The sequence below is a fragment of the Felis catus genome, chromosome B2 (genome assembly GCF_018350175.1).
Source record: "Felis catus isolate Fca126 chromosome B2, F.catus_Fca126_mat1.0, whole genome shotgun sequence".
NCBI classification, from domain to species: Eukaryota; Metazoa; Chordata; class Mammalia; order Carnivora; family Felidae; genus Felis; species Felis catus.
The window spans coordinates 29,467,815-29,485,371 of NC_058372.1; the positions used below are offsets into that span (position 1 = coordinate 29,467,815).

Below are 17,557 nucleotides of genomic sequence, written 5' to 3' on the forward strand. Positions count from 1 at the left end.
CAAAACTGATGTTGGGGTCATGGAGTACAATGGTCAAGGAATAATTCTTGAGATGTTTATGGTGCAACTTAGTAACTTTATTTAAGTAGCATGGGGATAGGACCCGTGGGCAGTAAGAGCTGCACTATTTGCTGTGTAAGGCTGGTGGTTATATACTTAGTAATCAAAGGGGAGGGGGCATGTAGGAAGAGAGTATCAGTTACAAAAGTTTCTTTGAATTTCTTTGAATTTGTACTCCTAAAACTACTTTTGCAAGGTTCTTCTGGTGCTTATCATTCAGTTCAATATTAACTATTGGTGAGATATACAGGCAGTCATGAGACCCTTAAAGAATGTAGCAACCAGCATGTATTTGATCCTTATTGAAACAGTGTAGGCATTAGGTCAACCTTCAGGGCAAAGGGCAAACATCTCTCTGCTTCTGTCCCTCATCATAATGACCTTATATTCATAGATAACTTGGGAGAAACTTGTGTACAATATTAAGGATTCACATTCAAGTACTTGTGGTATTTGCATTAATGTTTATGGACCTTCAAAAACATTTGTAATCTTTCCATGGATGTGAACGTTTCTTTTCAGTATGTTTCAAGTATTTTATATATTGATATTGTAAATGATAATTTTTTGAATTATATTTTCCAACAGGCTGTTGTTGGTAAATGGAAAATCTATTGCTTTTATATATTATTTTGTAATTACCCACATTTCTGAACTTAATGGTTTTTCAGTTTACTCTCCCAATTTTCAAGGAAGATAATTAAGTCTCCAATAAGAATACTTCAATTGCTTCTTTTCCAATGTATATTTAGGCTCTTTAATTTTATATTATCTTATTATATTGGATATGACTATCTAGAAAATATAAATAATAATAGTGGTTATAGTGGGAAATTTGTTTAATTCTTGATATCATAGGAATAGTTCAGTAAGTGTTATGTTGATGGTTGATTTGAAATAGACATTCTTTAGCATAAGTATCTTTCTATGCCTAGGTTCATTTGGCATGATTCATTTGTTTTTGTATCTATACAGGATTGATTGTTCAATTTTATCAAGTGTCAATAATAAAAATGACCATATGGTTTATTTCCTTTGGCCTATAAGCATGATAAATTTGAATATACTTTAAAATATTAAGCTATCTTTGCATTCTTGATTGGTCACAGTGTATTATTTTTTTACTGTTTCATACTAAATTTTTACATTCTGTATTGAGACTCTGGAAGTCTTAAAACTTTTTTCAGAAACTCTTCCTATATCCAATATGCTCCTAAACCAACCTCTCAGAAGAAAGACACTTTTTTCCCTTTGTACTTTGTCCAATATCAAAGGAAACTTCCAAGTTCCAAGTAGGTCAGGCTACTAATACCTACAAATCAATTCTTATAAAGTCATTTTACTAAGTAATTACTCTCTACTATACATTGGATTAAGATAAATATTTTATTTAAGCTTTAAATCTATCCTTAGTTTCTCATCAAAAATATACTATAGTGAGAAATCAACAAAATCTTAAACAATATCCCTATAACAAAGACCTTTACAGCTGTTGAAAAAACTCTCTGCCTGTGATGATAATTTTCAAACACACACAAAAGTAGTAAGAGGAGTATAATGAATCTTCCTATGTCCATCACAAAGCTTCAATAACTGCCAAAATTTGGCCATTCTCACAACCTATTCTTACCACTTTTATTTTTTTCTGGAGATTTAAAAAAAAATTTTTTTTTTAACGTTTATTTATTTTTGAGACAGAGAGAGACAGAGCATGAACGGCGGAGGGTCAGAGAGAGAGAGACACACACACACAGAATCTGAAAAAGGCTCCAGGCTCCGAGCTGTCAGCACAGAGCCCAACGTGGGGCTTGAACTCACGAACTGTGAGATCATGACCTGAGCCGAAGTCGGACGCTTAACCAACTGAGCCACCCAGGCGCCCCTGGAGATTTTTTTAATGTTTTTTTTTTAACGTTTATTTTTGAGAGAGAGACAGAGACAGAGATAGAGCATGAGCCGGGGAGGGATAGAAAGAGGGGGAGACACAGAAACTGAAGCAGGCTCCAGGCTCTGAGCTCTCAACACAGATCCCAATGTGGGGCTCAAAGCCATGAACCGTGAGATCATGACCTGAGCTGAAGTCGGATGGTTAACCAACTGAGCCACCCAGGCGCCCCTAATGCTTATTTATTTTTGAGAGAGACAGAGAGACAGAGAGAGAAAACAAGGGGGGGGGAGGGGCAGAGAGAGAGGGGACCTGAGGATCTGAAGCTGGCTCTGCACTGATAGCAGTGAACCTGATGTGAGGCTCAAACACATGAACCGTGACATCATGACCTCACCTGATGTCAGATGCTCAACCGACTGAGACCCCCCCCCAGTCAATCCTGGAGATCTTTCAACACAAATTCCAGATATCATAGTATTTCATCTATAAATTCTTCAGCATTATACCCGATTCTTATTGAGTTCCTGCAAACTGAGAGCATAATCACAAAGCACAATTCATCATAAAGGTTTAAAACAGTGTGAACAAAATTCACAGTGTTGTGAATGTCTGGAACTACATAATCCACAAAACTGGGTACTGCATACCCTTTAATGAATCCCACATGGACTTTGTTTTACTTACATGAGTTTTTGGTAAGAATTAGGGAGAGGGAACAATGTTCAAGGTTATATGTTTTGGCAATAACTTAAGAGTGCAAATTATTTTTGTTGCCAGTTACGAGAGGTCCAGTGAACAGAAAGTAGATTTGGCATCCTTGTAGAAAAATTATATAGCCTAACCAGAATTCGTGACACCTAGTCTCTGCACATGAGCTCTTGACAGGATTCACTAAGCTGAACTGTCTCTCCTCAGAATGGTGTCTCTTAAAAGTGGACAGCCAGAGTGAAGAAGCCAGATAAAGAAGAGTACATCCTTCATGATGTCACGTATATGAAGGTGTAGAAAATGCAAATTAATCTATAGTGTTGGTAAGAGGATCAGTGGTTGCTTGGGAATGGGTGTGGGGAGGAGCAGAAAGAAAGGAATTACATAAGGGAATGAAAACTTCTGGGATGTTCACTTATTGATTATGGTGATGGTTTCACAGAGATTTACATCTGACAAAACTTATCAAAGTGCAAACTTTAAATCTGTCCAGTTTATTTTATATCAAGTATACCTTCATGAATGTTTTTTCAAAAAGCACAGCTGAAGGACAGTGTGCTGGAAAGCATGCAGATGCCCTTCCAGAGGTGTGTGCTCATAGCTCCAGACACAGGTCATAAGTGGAACTTGAAACAAGAAGAGATAGGAGTCTGCAAGCTGACAACTATGAGCCCACAAGTTAAGGAAACCACCCTCCAGGTATACAATCCATTCTTTGGGTGGAGTCCTAACTAGCCAGTTCATTGAGTCAAGGGTGGAGACCTAAGGCCTGTTGGTTCAAAAGGTTGCCCTGGAGATACAGTGCTTGCCTCCAAGGTTTTCCTGGGGTTTTCTTCAGGCAGCCTGATAAAACTCCCAGCTTCTTTGTACAACAGGACAATTTTTGTGTACCTGGACCTTGTCATGCTCAGGTGAAGCTGAGAACGTGGTGTTTGTTTCTGGCCTCTGTCTGAATATAAAAGCTAAAAAGGAATAAAGTTGAGCATGGGAATTATTTGGTACTGTATCTCTAAGAATTGTGTTGGGCATTTGGCAGAATTTAGCTATCAGGCAGAAGTTATCAGACACTAGGATCTGGAATTTTGACTGTCACTCAGGATTCTAATCTGGACAACTAAAATTTAAAACACGATTGTCAAACTTTTACATGAAAAATTGGTTCAGGTGGTGACCCAATGCATTTGGGTAGAGAGAAGCCTGATCTTGCTAGTTTCTCTCTGCCTACCTAAACAGAGTGCTTCAGAGGAAGCACATCCCACAGAAAAGGCCAGATGTATCCGTTACTGGGGGTAGCTTTACTTATACCATTAGAGTCTTGACCCTTCAAGACCCTTTGGAGTCCCATCTAAAGATCTTTGTATCTCCTACTGGAAAATATTGGGGTGCTCCAGGGTCCATGTAAGTCTTGTCCTACCTGCCTTGAGCTTTTTCCTCATGCCTGAAGGTCTTTTGGCTGCCCTAAGAAATGCAGGAGACCAGTGCCTGAACCCTCCTCTTTGGAAGATGGTTGAGGTACCAGTCTAGATTTGAACGAAGCTCTAGGTCCTCAGGGGCTGGTAGAGTAGAGCATCTTACCCAAGATAACTGAAGATTGGAAGATTTGGGAGAGTAGGCCCCAGATAAAGCATGGAGAGAACTGAGCACCAAGCGAGGGAGCCTGAGTTCCCAGGCAAGTTTGGAATAGGGGAAAGAACTCAGTCAGGAGCAACAAGGAATGGGGAAAAAAATGATGGGAGATGGCTGCTCTGAACAGACTCATGCCAATATCTCTACAGGCCATAGAAACGTCATTCATGAAGGTGGCAATTTGGTTTGGAGGCAGGGCAAGCACCCACTCACATTCCTACTGCAGGGCTGTATCTCTCTTAGAGTCACCAGTGGAAGATTCTGAAGTGTTCTAGGACATTTGGCGTGGGAGGCTATTTCATAAAACCATATTGTTGGCCATACTTCCCCATGGCCCAAGCATTTGGAGATGGCCATGATGCTTGATCCTAAAAAGATCCTGGTGGCTCATGTTAGCGGCTGCTTGATATTTCCTGGCGCCTCTCAGGAGATCATACCTTCTCAGTCACTAGTAGTTGTTTGCAGCACTGTTGCACTTTGCCAGGAAAAGGCCATCCTGACTACAACAGTAGTTAGTGGTCTAGAAGTGCTCCCCTTGTGGGGCTGGACAGATTCCCTCTTAGTCTTGGCAACCTTTAAAGTCACTGCCTGGATGATGCTCTGTGGTGTTGGGCTTTCAAGACTTACTGAGCACTACACCCATGGACTGAGTTCCTAATGGTTCTTGCACATGTTTTAGGTTTCCTCTTTTTGTTATCTCTTTTTGTATTGGTGTTACTACTCATGGGAGATAGATGGGCCACTCCTGCCCACCATTCCTGACTTGATGGGGTGAGTGAGAATTGCCCTCTGTCATGTGAGAGTTCCTTTCTTTTCTACTTTTTGTGAAGAGGTTTCTAAGAGTTACACGTGGAAATTCTCCTTTGTGTTCAAACATCTGCTCTGAAATTTAATGGCATGGCCCTGTAGCTCTCCACAATTCTAAACTTTGTATACATGTCATCCCCAGCATCCTGCCCCAGAGTCCAGTCTGTACTGACACCAGGCATATTTCTGATGTGGCACCCATAAGCTTTATACTAGCCTCATTCTTTCTCTTTTCTCCTTTATGACTCTGCCACTCCTCTGGTGTCTTAAAGGAAAGTTCCAGCCAACGTTTTAAACATCTTATTCTCTGGACCTGGCACAATACTTCCATCCTTTTCATCTTTGGTCCAAAGACTGAATTTTTGGTAACTCACTGTTATAACCATTATATTGGGTAAGCAACAATCATGAGGTATGGGGTGAAGACTGCCAACTACATACCAAAATGCCCTTCTCTTCTCTGTACACAGGCTACATTTCCCAGCCTCCTTTCAAACGGGTGTGGTCACATGACCAAATTCTCTCCAGTGGAAGGTGAGCAGATGTATATGCACCAAATTCCAGGTTTGTTCTATTAAAAACCTCCCACATTCCTCCTCCTTTCTCTTTCCCCCTTCTGGCTAACTGAGAGTTTGATACCCAAGATGACCTTTGAAGCCATAGTTGAAAATGGCAGAGCTACTGTTGGTTTAAGTTCCTGATTCACCACGAGGAGGAGAGCTGCCCTTGGAATCCAAACCTCCTCAGGAGTTTACATATAAGAAATAATGTTGTATTATGTTATGTACTGAAATTTTAAGGTCTTTTTGTTACTACAGCCTATTCTACCCTAACACAAGGTGGGATCAGGAAGCAATTTTATTTTCATTTCTCTGTATCTATGTAAACCCACTTTGTGGAATACAGTCTCATTCTGCCCCTAGATAAAATTTAAGGCAGGTTCTGTGACCTTTCTGGTCATGTGTAGATAATAAAAGGTTATCTGGTCACTCTAATTCCCCAAGTAGTTCAGTAATTAGTCTAGTCTCATGTAATGGTAAAAACTTCAAACTTTATTTAAATTCCAGGCTTTTCCCCTTTCTTTGTGGCATTTACAGACTAGCTGCCCTCACTGGAAATTGAGGTATGCAGAGATTTCTCATTTCCCACTTTGTGCTTTGTGTCAGAAACTCCTATTGTCCCCCAATATTCATTTTCCTCCTCTTTTTTGTTAATTGAACTCCCAAGTTTTTGTGGATTTGTGGCTACACCAAATAAAGACTACATTTCCTAGCATCCCCTGAAAGTAGGTGTGGCCATATGAGTAATTTGGCAACAGGGTCTGAATAAAGGAGTGAGCAACCCAGGTGCCACCATATTCTCCTGTTTGAATTCCCAGGCCACCTCATCCAGGGCCACATGCAGCAGGATTCCACCAGTGCTGCTGTCACTGCTGTCATCCCCACCAGGTCGGAGGCTCTGATCCCAGAGTTGGTACAGGTAGTATTTTAAGAGTGAGTTCCAAAAATGTAAGCTGAGTTTCCCTGGTTCTTTCTAGTCTACACAGATGCGCAAATGGGGCTACCATAAGGTAGTAAGCCAAATTTCAGTGTCTCTTCCAAACCCCTAAAAGCCTCCTTCTCTGTCCAAGTACTGCTGGGCTCTTAGGAAAGTCTTACAGACACTCATAAATCCAGTCATCCAGGTATACTTTCATTTTGCTCCTGCGAGCATCGCCCCCAATGAATAAGTTCTCAAGGTACAAAATCCCATACTGGGGTATGTCTGTACCCAGGGGGGAAAGGTCTTTCCCTCTCTTTCATGTTCCACTTCATTAGAGGGCTGCCCAAGCAATGCCTGTGCGCTCCAGGGTCTTACAGAACTTCTGGAACTGCAGATTCATATTGACATTCAGTCTTCCTTTTGCCTGGGAAGGAGGACTAGAGATGGTGACAAATTACATCCACTTACTCTTTAATTCAACAAATACTTCCTGAATTCCTTTTCCATGCTAGCCATGTGGTACAAGATACATGTGGTCTCTGTACCCATGGAGTTTACAGCCTGTTGCAAGACGAAAACAAAACACACAACAAAAGTCACTTAAAATTTTACATTCAAGACTTTGTTATTGGGTCCAGTTCATTGTGGATGATTGCTGCTTCTGCTTGGGTGAGTTTTGCGCATGAAGCTTGGCAACCCTCAGGCAAATAGATGCTGACAGTCTGCCTTACCATGTGGGGCACAACCCCTCCTTATCCCATGGGGCCTCATGCAGGAGATTAATCCTTGCTGTGCTAAAATTGTCTGATTTTTTTTTCACACTTAGTGACAGTTAAAGAAAAACATGAACTGTGTTTTCCCAAGAGCTTTCTCCCTACCATTCCACACCATGGTTCCTAAACTCTCCATTTCCTGAAGCAAAACTGGATAGCAAAGAGAATGGCCTGGTGGCTGTGATATTAACACTGTAAGAGGAGGCCAAGGATTTGTTAACCCTGGCAGAAGAGGGAGGCAGGCCAGTGCAGACATGGGGAGGTAGGAAATTTTGAGAGAAGGTGAAAGGAAGGCTCACAGAGGGGGAAGTGGAAGGTTGAAGAAAGAAGTACGGGAGGAACTGAGGGAGGTCTTGGAGGCACATTCTCTGTCGGCCTAGGAAACCCCACACAGAGATAAACCGAAGTTCTGGGCAGCAGGTACATGGCAGGGAGCACCTAGTGCATCCCTCTGAGACTCTATACTGTTTGGATTTGGGCCTTGAAAACCTTGAGTACCAATCTTCCTTGGGGTTTTACATGAGAATGAAAAGTCTCCCCAGCTACCAAATAACACATGAAGGAGATGTATTCTTACCTCACTTTCTATGGAAATGAAAGGATCTCATAGAAAACATCCAGTGAACAAACAGTAAGACTGAGAGACCCTTTGCTTCTCATCCTCTCCCAGGTCTCCCCACTGCACATCTGTCTCCATGTAGCCCAGAGAAACTAAACTCAGTTTGGTGGTCATCCGGGGTTGAAATCCAGCATGGAATATTAGCTTCCTGTCCAAGAAAATCCAGATATATAATTTTTTACACCATTAAAATGTCAGATTTCCTTTCTTATTTTCTCCCATTCAAGTACTAACCAATCTCAACCCTGCTTAGCTTCTGAGACCAAAAGAGATTGGGAGTGTTCAGGGTGGTATGACTGTAGACACCTTTTTTATTTTCTTACTTTCTGGTTCTGTGGCTTGGAATACAGAAACTTTCAGTCCCTCCTTTTGTGAAGCGTCTATTGATCAGGAAACATACCCTATAATAACATTAAGACAATATATTACCTGATGGGTTCATGTGATTATTTCCTCAAGTGAGAGATTCTTTCATAATTTGAATAATTTGATTCTATGAGTAGAGTGTTCTGTAAATGATGTTATAAAGTAAGTTCAACGACTTAAAAGGCCCATCCCATTAAAGGGAGGATAGATCTCGGTAGAGAAATTTCCTCCTCTGCCTTGTACCTCTAACCCCTCACTACTCCATACAGGGTTTTTGTGGAACACATAGGCCACGCCTTACTCCAGGTGGGCACCTCGTCAAGACTGGAGGAATACCTGCAGGCGGTGGCAGCTACACTGAATGTGGCCCCTGCTGTGGTCAGTGGCAAATGGTCAGGCAACTCCTCCAGTGGAGAAGTTTGAACGCTGTTTTCCAGAGACATGATGTAAACTTCAAGCCTCGGCTGGTGATCAAGTTGTGTAGTGTAGTGTAGTTGTGTAGGTTGTGTAGTGGTGGCAAACTATCTATAATGAAGGGAGGGACTCCAGCAGTACAGAGAAGGAGGTGTGCCACTTGTATCACTATTGCCCTCAGATCAGGGGGCAGGTCATTATGAAGTTCTTGAGTAATGCATGAGATGAATGCATTATAGATGGGCATTCTCCTCAGGTGAATGTATCATAGATGGGAGTATAGTCTATGGCATGATGCCTAAAATTAGGCAATTAGAAGTCTCAGGTTGTCACTTTTTTTCATTTGTTTGTGTTTTGTTTTTGTTTTTAATTTCAGAGAGAGCGGGAGAGAGAGAGAGAGAGAGAGAGAGAGAGAGAGAGAGAGAGATGGTGGGGGAGAAGGGCAGAGGGAGAGAGAGAGAATCTTAAGCAGGCTCCACACTCAGCTCAGAGCCAGACACAGGGCTCAATCCCATGACCCTGGGAACAGGACCTAAATCAAAATCAAGAGTGGGACACTCAACCGACTGAGCCATCCAGGTGCCCCAGGTTGTCACTTTTGGTGCCTTGAATGGGACATGGTGGTCTGTCCCAGGAGCATAGCAGCAGAAATTAGCACTTGTATCAGTCTTCTTTAAGACATTATCAGCCCTCTCCCATCCTGGCCACTGACCCCCTCAACCACCACCACAGTGGATCCTAGTCAAGCACTGTCTGCTCTTTGTACTTAGGTTAGTTCCACCCAAGCATCAAGAGCTATGAAGTTCATTGGGAAGATCTCCAAGGACAGTTTTTGCTGCCTGCAATCCAGCAGTCATGATAGGTTATCTATCCACCTGCCAGCTTTGGTTCCCTGATATGCAAATGATTTAGAATTAGAAGCACACAAAAAATAGCTGTATTACTGACACCCCTGACACCCCTGCCTCTGATCTCAGTTCCCTTCATATCATTCTTTTTTTAGAAAATTTTTCACGTTTTTATTTATTTTTGAGACAGAGAGAAAGCATGAGCTGGGGAGAGGCAGACAGAGAGGGAGACAAAAACTGAAGCTGGCTTTGTGCTGACAGCAGAGAGCTCAATGTGGGGCTCGAACTCATGAGCAATGAGATCATGACCTGAGCTGTAGTCAGACGACACCCAGGTGCCCCCCTTCATATCATTCTTTATAACATTATGCAAATCTGATCATACCCAGGCTCAATTAAAAAAAGCCTTTCCAGGGGCGCCTGGGTGGCGCAGTCGGTTAAGCGTCCGAATTCAGCCAGGTCACGATCTCGCGGTCGTGAGTTCGAGCCCCGCGTCGGGCTCTGGGCTGATGGCTCAGAGCCTGGAGCCTGTTTCCGATTCTGTGTCTCCCTCTCTCTCTGCCCCTCCCCCGTTCATGCTCTGTCTCTCTCTGTCCCAAAAATAAATAAACGTTGAAAAAAAAAAAAAGCCTTTCCAGAACCTATTGGATCAGATCCAAATCTCTTGGCATGGCAGGCAAGTCCCTTTAAGAAAGCCCATATAATCTCATGAAAGCTTTTTGCAGAGGATACTTTTGGCCCTCACAAAACAGTCATCCCTGCTTCCTTGATGGCAAAGGTTTTACAAATTTTATTTATTATTTCAATCCTGTCCTCTCATAAATTCAGAGATGGAGGTCCCTTCACAGCCCAAAGGGATATACATATTACTATGATTGGTCTAATGCCTCTTCCATCCCTCTTGCCATGATTGATTTAGTAGTAGAGCTCTGGACCCAGTTAGAAGTGAGGGAAAGTTGGCTGGGGCATTTCTGGGAAAACCTTTCTGCCTCTGAACATGGTTGTTGAAGATGTGGTATCTGCTGTTGCAGCAGCCAACCACAGTCTATGAGAATGAATTCCAACACACCAAGGATTGAGGAACAGCGAGATGGAAAGAATCTAGATCCTCGATGGCATCATCAAGCCACCAAATTAACCCAGAACCTTTTGTCTGGAAACCTTTTAAACCCAAAAACTTTGCACTTGCAGCCACAAACATTCTGACTGATAAATGTGCATAATACAATCTTTTACAATTCACCTCTTTCCTTCTACTTAATGCCTGCAGTGGTCTCTCTCACACCTCCAGGCTCTTGCATGTAGTAGTGCCCTCTGCCTGGAGTGCTTCCTCCCTGCTTTTTGACCTGTAAACTCCAGTCATTCTTCCTGTCCAGCTTGGGTGTAGCCTCCTCTGTGAAGTCTTTGCAGTATCCCCCTCCCCCCCCCACACACACCCCAGGCAGACCCAAGGAAGCCACTCCTGTATTCCCACTGTTCCTCAATGCTCTAATCTCTATGGGAGCAGTGCTTCTATATGTGGAACACATAAGAACTTCCCCATCTTCTCTTACCAAAATCATTTTATGAAAAAAAAATTCTAAACCTTCTTTTATTAATCTATCTGATGGAATAATTCAAGCATCCCATCAAAACTCATTTTGAGGAGCAAATATAAGTTTGTAAAACACTTAAAATTTTAAATTAAAAAATGCTTTTCATATAGAAAGTTTCAAACATATTTAAAAGGAGAATGTTGTAATAGACTCCATTGTATACATTTATACATTGTATACATTTATATGCCTATGGCATATAAATGTATGACCAGTCTTGGTTCATCCACTGCCAGCCCCATCTGCCCCATTGTTTTGAGGCAGTCTCAAACATTGTGTCATTAATTTTTTACTCTGATCTCCAAGAGTAACAGCTCTCATTAATATTTTACTCTGATCTCCAAGAGTAACAGCTCTCTTTTTAAAAAATGTAACCACAATATCATCATCACACCTCAAAATATCTACATTGATTCCTTCATGATATCATTAAATAGCAAGTCAGGGTTAAAGAATTAATTTTCTGATTGTTTTACACACACATATACAGTTTCTTGGAAAATCAAGAAATAAGATCCATATATTGTAATTGGTTGATATATCTCCAGTCCTTTTGAAAAGTTATTTAAATTTTATTTATGCCTGTGTCCTACTTTATGCTATTCTTTTCTAACTTAGCCAGGATTTTTTTTCTTCTCAGCATTCCTAATGGAACTAGTGTTTGAATGGCAGGGCCACTTGCCCATGCAAGGGGACATAGAGGACAGGCTTCAGACAGTAATCTGTAGGCTGCAGTAAGCAAAATCTCTTTAAAAAAATTGTTTTTTCAGGCTTATTCATTTTTCAGAGACAGAGACAAAGTATGAGTGGGAGAGGGTCAGAGAGAGAGGGAGACACAGAATCCAAAGCAGGCTCCAGGCTCCAACTTGTCAAAACAGAGCCTGACGCAGGGCTTAAACTCATAAACCGTGAGATCACGACCTGAGCTGAAGTTGGACACTTAACTGACTGAGCCACCCAAGCGCCCCAAGCAAAACCTTTTTTAAAGAGAAAGTGGTAAAGTTTCAAAAGCTCTTCTGAACACAAAAGAAAAGGTGGTTTCTTTCTCTCTCTCTCTTTTTCTTTCTTTCTCTCTTTCTTTCCTTCATTGTCTTTTTATTTTTTAATTACAGTGCCTCTAACTATATCTCAGTTTCTTCAACTTCTGAATTTTGTCAGTTCATTTATGGGGGCAAATCTCTATCAAAATCTATACGAAGAAAACCCTCCTACATTTGTGGTATGAGTATAAAATTGTTCAATTTCTGTAGGAGGCAATTGGCTGAGTCCATCAAAATCACAAATTCCCTTTTACTCAGCAAAGCCACTTCTGTGAATTTTCCCTACAAACATAATCATGTGTGACATGGCTCCTGTACAAGATGGTTTGCTGCAGCATTGTTCATGCAAAAGGATAGAAATAACTCAAATGGCCATCAATAGGAGGTCATTTTTAAAAATTATGGTATTTCTATACCACGGAATGCTTAGCAATTGTAAAAACTATATGTAAGCTCTTGATGTACTGATATCAAAAAGTGGGAAACTGAATGGTACATCCACATACACACAACACGCTTGTTTTTGTTTAAAAAACAAAGAAGTATGTTTGTATGTGTATATTATAAATTTGCTTGTATATATACAGAAGGATGTAAGAATATCAGAAAGATAAATAGCCCATTGGCAGCATTGCTTCTGGGGAAAGGAACCGGATGGCCTGAGAATCTGGTGGGAGAGAAGATTCACTTTCAGATCTTTTTAAGTTTGAACCATAGGAATGTATTACCTATTCAAAATAAATTAAGATGATCTACATATAAAACTTAATACTTAAAAGCCTGAGTCAAGGGATTAGGAGTGATCTCTTGCAGAACTCAAATGCTACAGTTGACCATGACCCCCTTACATGCTCCCTCCATGGGCCTCCAAGACACCTGGCTCCCCTGGCTCCTTTCTGCTAACTCAGCTCCTATGCTGACAACTCTACCTGTCTTCCTCACATGGATGCTCCTCAGGGCTCAGCCTGGGCCTCTTCTCTTAGTCATTCTACACCAGTGCCTCTTTCTCATTCCTCCCCTATGAGACCTTATGGCACATGGTTCTCATGTGCCTGGGCAAAGCCTCTATGTTGTTTATTTATTCCATTTTATTCCACTCCTAATTCTATTTATCTCTTCCTGGGCAGTCATTCTAATGTGCTCCATGTTTTTCCTTTTGCTTGAAAGTGTTTTATAAATTGTATTGCTCTTTTGTGTGCATATACTCTTAAATAAATGGTATCAAAATAATATTTTATAAATCTCATTCTACTTCTTATTTTTTCATTCAGTACTATGTTTTTAAGATCCATCAGTATTGCTGTCTTAGAGAACTAACTCAACCTTTGCATGATGTACAAGCCCATTCATTCATTTATTCAATCAACACACATTTATTGCACACTTCTTATGTGCTAGGTGCTGGGGATATAGTATGTGAGCAGAAGTGGTTGGAGTTGATGGGGAAGAGAGAGCTAATAGGGAAGAACAATGGGGGGGGGGTGGATCATGACAGCAGACTCAGTTGCTGAAGCTGGCAGAGACTCTAGATCATGGTGGGGGATTTTATCTCCCTTCTAGGAGAGCAAAGGAAATCCCCTGACTAAAACAAATGGAGTTTTAGTGAGGGGATAACATTATCAGAGGTTCATTTTGAAAAGGTTATACTGTCTGCAGTGTGAAAGATTGATTGGAGTGGACCAGGGTGAAGGCCAAGGGGTCCTGGATTATTCTAGGCAAGACGTGAATTAGGAGAGTTGATGGAGGAGATGGAAAGACATTGTCAGATTTGAGAAATATTAGGGAGTAAAGTCCATGGATTGAATATAGGTATACAAGAGAGAAAGAGGGGCGCCAGGGTGGCTCAGTCGGTTAAGTGGCCGACTTCGGCTCAGGTCATGATCTCGCGGTCCGTGAGTTCAAGCCCCGCGTCGGGCTCTGTGCTGACAGCTCAGAGCCTGGAGCCTGTTTCGGATTCTGTGTCTCCCTCTCTCTGACCCTCCCCCGTTCATGCTCTGTCTCTCTCTGTCTCAAAAATAAATAAACGTTAAAAAAAATAAATAAAAGAGAGAAAGAGGCACCAAGGTGGACCCCAAGAAATTGGGCTTGTCCAGCTGGACAGTGATGGGCAGTTTTCTGAGAGAAGAAATGCCCAAAGAGGTCTGTTTTGGTGGCAAGGCAAGGAGGGAGGTTTTTGATGTGTAAATTATTTTTTTTAATGTTAATAATAACAAATTATTACTTGTGTGAGTGTGTACGTGCGTGTGTGTGTGTGTGTGTGTGTGTGTGTGTGTGTAGAGGAGAGAATTGCTTATTGTTTGAAGCTTTTAACTTTTGGGGTGGTTTGTTACACAGCATTACATAGTACTGAATGAAAACAATGAATTTTCACCACATTTGAAGGTTTTGTTTGATAAAGTATGACTTAAAATATATACTATGTGGCATATACTATCTCTAATTTAGCAGACCTGTGATGTCACCTCAAAAAAATGGGCAGTCACCCACTAGAGCAGATTAAACATATGTATAAGGAGAGGCCTGGAAAGACATCCCAAGCCTACTAACATACTGTGGACAAAGAAGACAAACAGTAATCACTGGTGAGAACCTCATATAGGAAGCTATAACTGTGAGTGTTCCAAATTGCAGTGACTAATTTGCTATCCAGCTGCTTCTTACACAGGCATGTCTATGGAACGATGCTTCAAGTGGTATAGGAATTTATTTAATGTCTGTTGATAATGGGGACTGTTGATAATGGGGACAGTATTTCTCTGATATAGAAATATCATCAACTTGCCCCATAAATCATAGGGTTTTGTGAAGATCAAAGGAAATAATGTGGAAAAGGTTTTGAGAGCACAAAAGAACTATGCAGATGTATAAGGGATTATGTATTAGTTTTGTCATGGTGACAAAAACTCCACACTCTTAAGGGCTCACAACACTCAAGGTTTACCCTTTGCTCATGCTGTATATTACAGTTTGGCCATGGCTCTCCCTCTGTCATCTCACACTAGGACCCAGATGGAGTCATAGAGAACCATACACTGGCTTTCAAAGCTACTTCCTGGAAGTAACACATATCACTTCTGTTCACATTTCATTGAGTAGAGCAGGGACGTGGCTAAACTTGGCATGAAGAGGTAAGAAAGTATAATACTCCCATATTTTTGCTTGTTCCATTGTACTTTCTTCCTTCCTGATGTTCCAGGTTTCCTTCTTTTATCACATCCTTTCTATTTTAATTCAGTTTAGGGTAGGAATGCTGATGACAAATTCTCTTAGTTCTTCTAGGAATATCTTGGTTTCCCCTTCATTCCCAATGGATATTTTTCATGGATGTTGAATAGTGGGCGGACAGTTCTTTTCCTTCAGCACTTGAAAAATGTGCCACTTTCTTCTGGTTTCCATGGTTTCTGTCATTTGAATTATTTTTCCCCCATAGGTGATGTGTCATTTCTTGCTGCTTTCAAAATTTTTTGTCTTTGGTTTTCAGGAGCTACACTGTAATGTGTTTTGACATAGATTTGAGTTTACTTTGTTTGTGGCTTGCTCAGCCTTTTAAGCCTGTAAGTTTATGTATTTTGCCAAATATAGGAAATTTTCAGCCATTATTTGTTCAAGTTCTTTTTTAGTTGCACTCTGATTTTCCACTCTTACTGGGACCCCAGTGACACAAAAGTTAGATATTTTGTTATAATCACAGAGGTCCTTTCTGTTCTGCTGTTGAGCCTATCCAATGAACTTTTTATTTTGGTTATGGTATTTTCTGCTTTTAAAAAAGAGCTCTGTAGTGGGGGCCCTTTACTGTTGGGCAGGGATGAAAGTCTGTGATCCTCACTGAGTCTTCTCTGCTGTCACCTCTCAAAGGGAGAGGAGGCGTTTAAGGTATCAGAGAGCCAAGTATCAGAGGAAGTCTAGGCTCCTCACTCAGCCTTTGCTGATTGGAATGGAGTAGCATTTGTTTTCCCCCTGGTGTTTGGCTGGGCTAGGCCATTATTTTTTCATTTTTCTGTCTTGTTAGATTTAAGTTATTACTCTTAAAAATATAAAATTAGTTAAGCTTATTATAAAAACTAAAGTATACAGAGAAGCATACAGTACAAAATAAAACTTCCTTTCCTCCACCATTTGTAGACCTCTTTGATTTACTCCAGATATTGTTCTATAGCATTCACACAGGTCTACCTACTCATATGCATGTGTACACATAGGCACATATATATGTATTTATGGGCATATATACACTACTCAAATGCTCCAGTCTCTTTGCTTCTCTGTTTGGTGGTTTTCTCTAGTGCTATGAGAGGTCACTTAGCCATTTAAGGAAGACTATAAGTGCCAAGGAATTAATACCTCCAAGGGCAAGCCCCCACCAGTGAGGGATAGGAGTTGGTGGGTGCTATGAACTGGATGATTTGTCCCCTCACCAAAAAAGTCATATGTTGAAGCCCTAATCCCCCATGGGATGGTATTTGGAAGTGGGGCCTTTGAGAGGTAATTAGGTTTAGATGAGGTCAGGAGGGTGAGCCCCCATGATAGGATTAGTGTCCTTAGGAGGAAGAGACCAGAACTCTGTGCTCTGTGTCTGCAATGTGAGGACAAAGCAAGAAGGCAGCCGTGTGCAAACCTTCAAGAGGGCTCTCACCAGACACCAAATCTGCCAAGACCTTGATTTTGGACTTCCCAGCCTCCAGAACTGTGAGAAAGAATTGTTTGCTGTTTAAGTCATCCAGTCTGTGGTATTTTGTTATGACGGTCCAAGCTGACTAAAATGGTGGGAAATAACTTCTTTATCTCTTAGGGGGACAAATCTGAGGAGAACTCTATACAGTTCCTTAGATGGCTCTACAAAGTTTTAAGTCCCAGTGTTCCCCAACAGTAGTCCACAAATTAACATACACACCATTGGCTCTTTTTCCTTCCCTGTCTCACTCCTCCCAGCCCTTCACTTGTGCTTCCTGGGCTCCCCTCCCAAGGAAATTACTTCTATGTAAGTCCTTGTCTCAGGGCATGTTATTGGGAAACCCTCAACCCTCATGAAAACTCCATCATTTTCATGGCTCTTCACCATGATTAATGAACATTTCACTGTCTTCTTTTCCTTTCTTCTGCTTTTCTTTCCTTCCTTCCATTTCTTTTTTAAAAATTTATTTTTTTAAATTTACATCCAAGTTAGTTAGCATATAGTGCAACATTGATTTCAGGAGTAGATGTCTTAATGTCCCTTACCCATTTAGCCCATCCCTTCTCCCCCAACCCCTCCAGTAACCCTCTGTTTGTTCTCCATATTTAAGAGTCTCTTATGTTTTGTCCCGATCCCTGTTTTTTATATTATTTTTGCTT

General features: G+C 41.2%; 1 long non-coding RNA gene across 1 annotated transcript in view; it reads left to right on the forward strand.

Moving 5' to 3' along the window:
• LOC109499534 overlaps positions 1–9,143 on the forward strand; it is a 29,375-nt gene extending 20,232 nt beyond the window's left edge. Inside the window, exons 3-6 of the long non-coding RNA XR_006597645.1 lie at positions 2,864–2,979; positions 5,560–5,623; positions 6,157–6,212; positions 6,468–9,143. This is a non-coding gene — a long non-coding RNA (uncharacterized LOC109499534). The remainder of the gene's footprint in view (positions 1–2,863; positions 2,980–5,559; positions 5,624–6,156; positions 6,213–6,467) is intronic.
• The last annotated feature ends 8,414 nt before the right edge of the window (positions 9,144–17,557 follow it).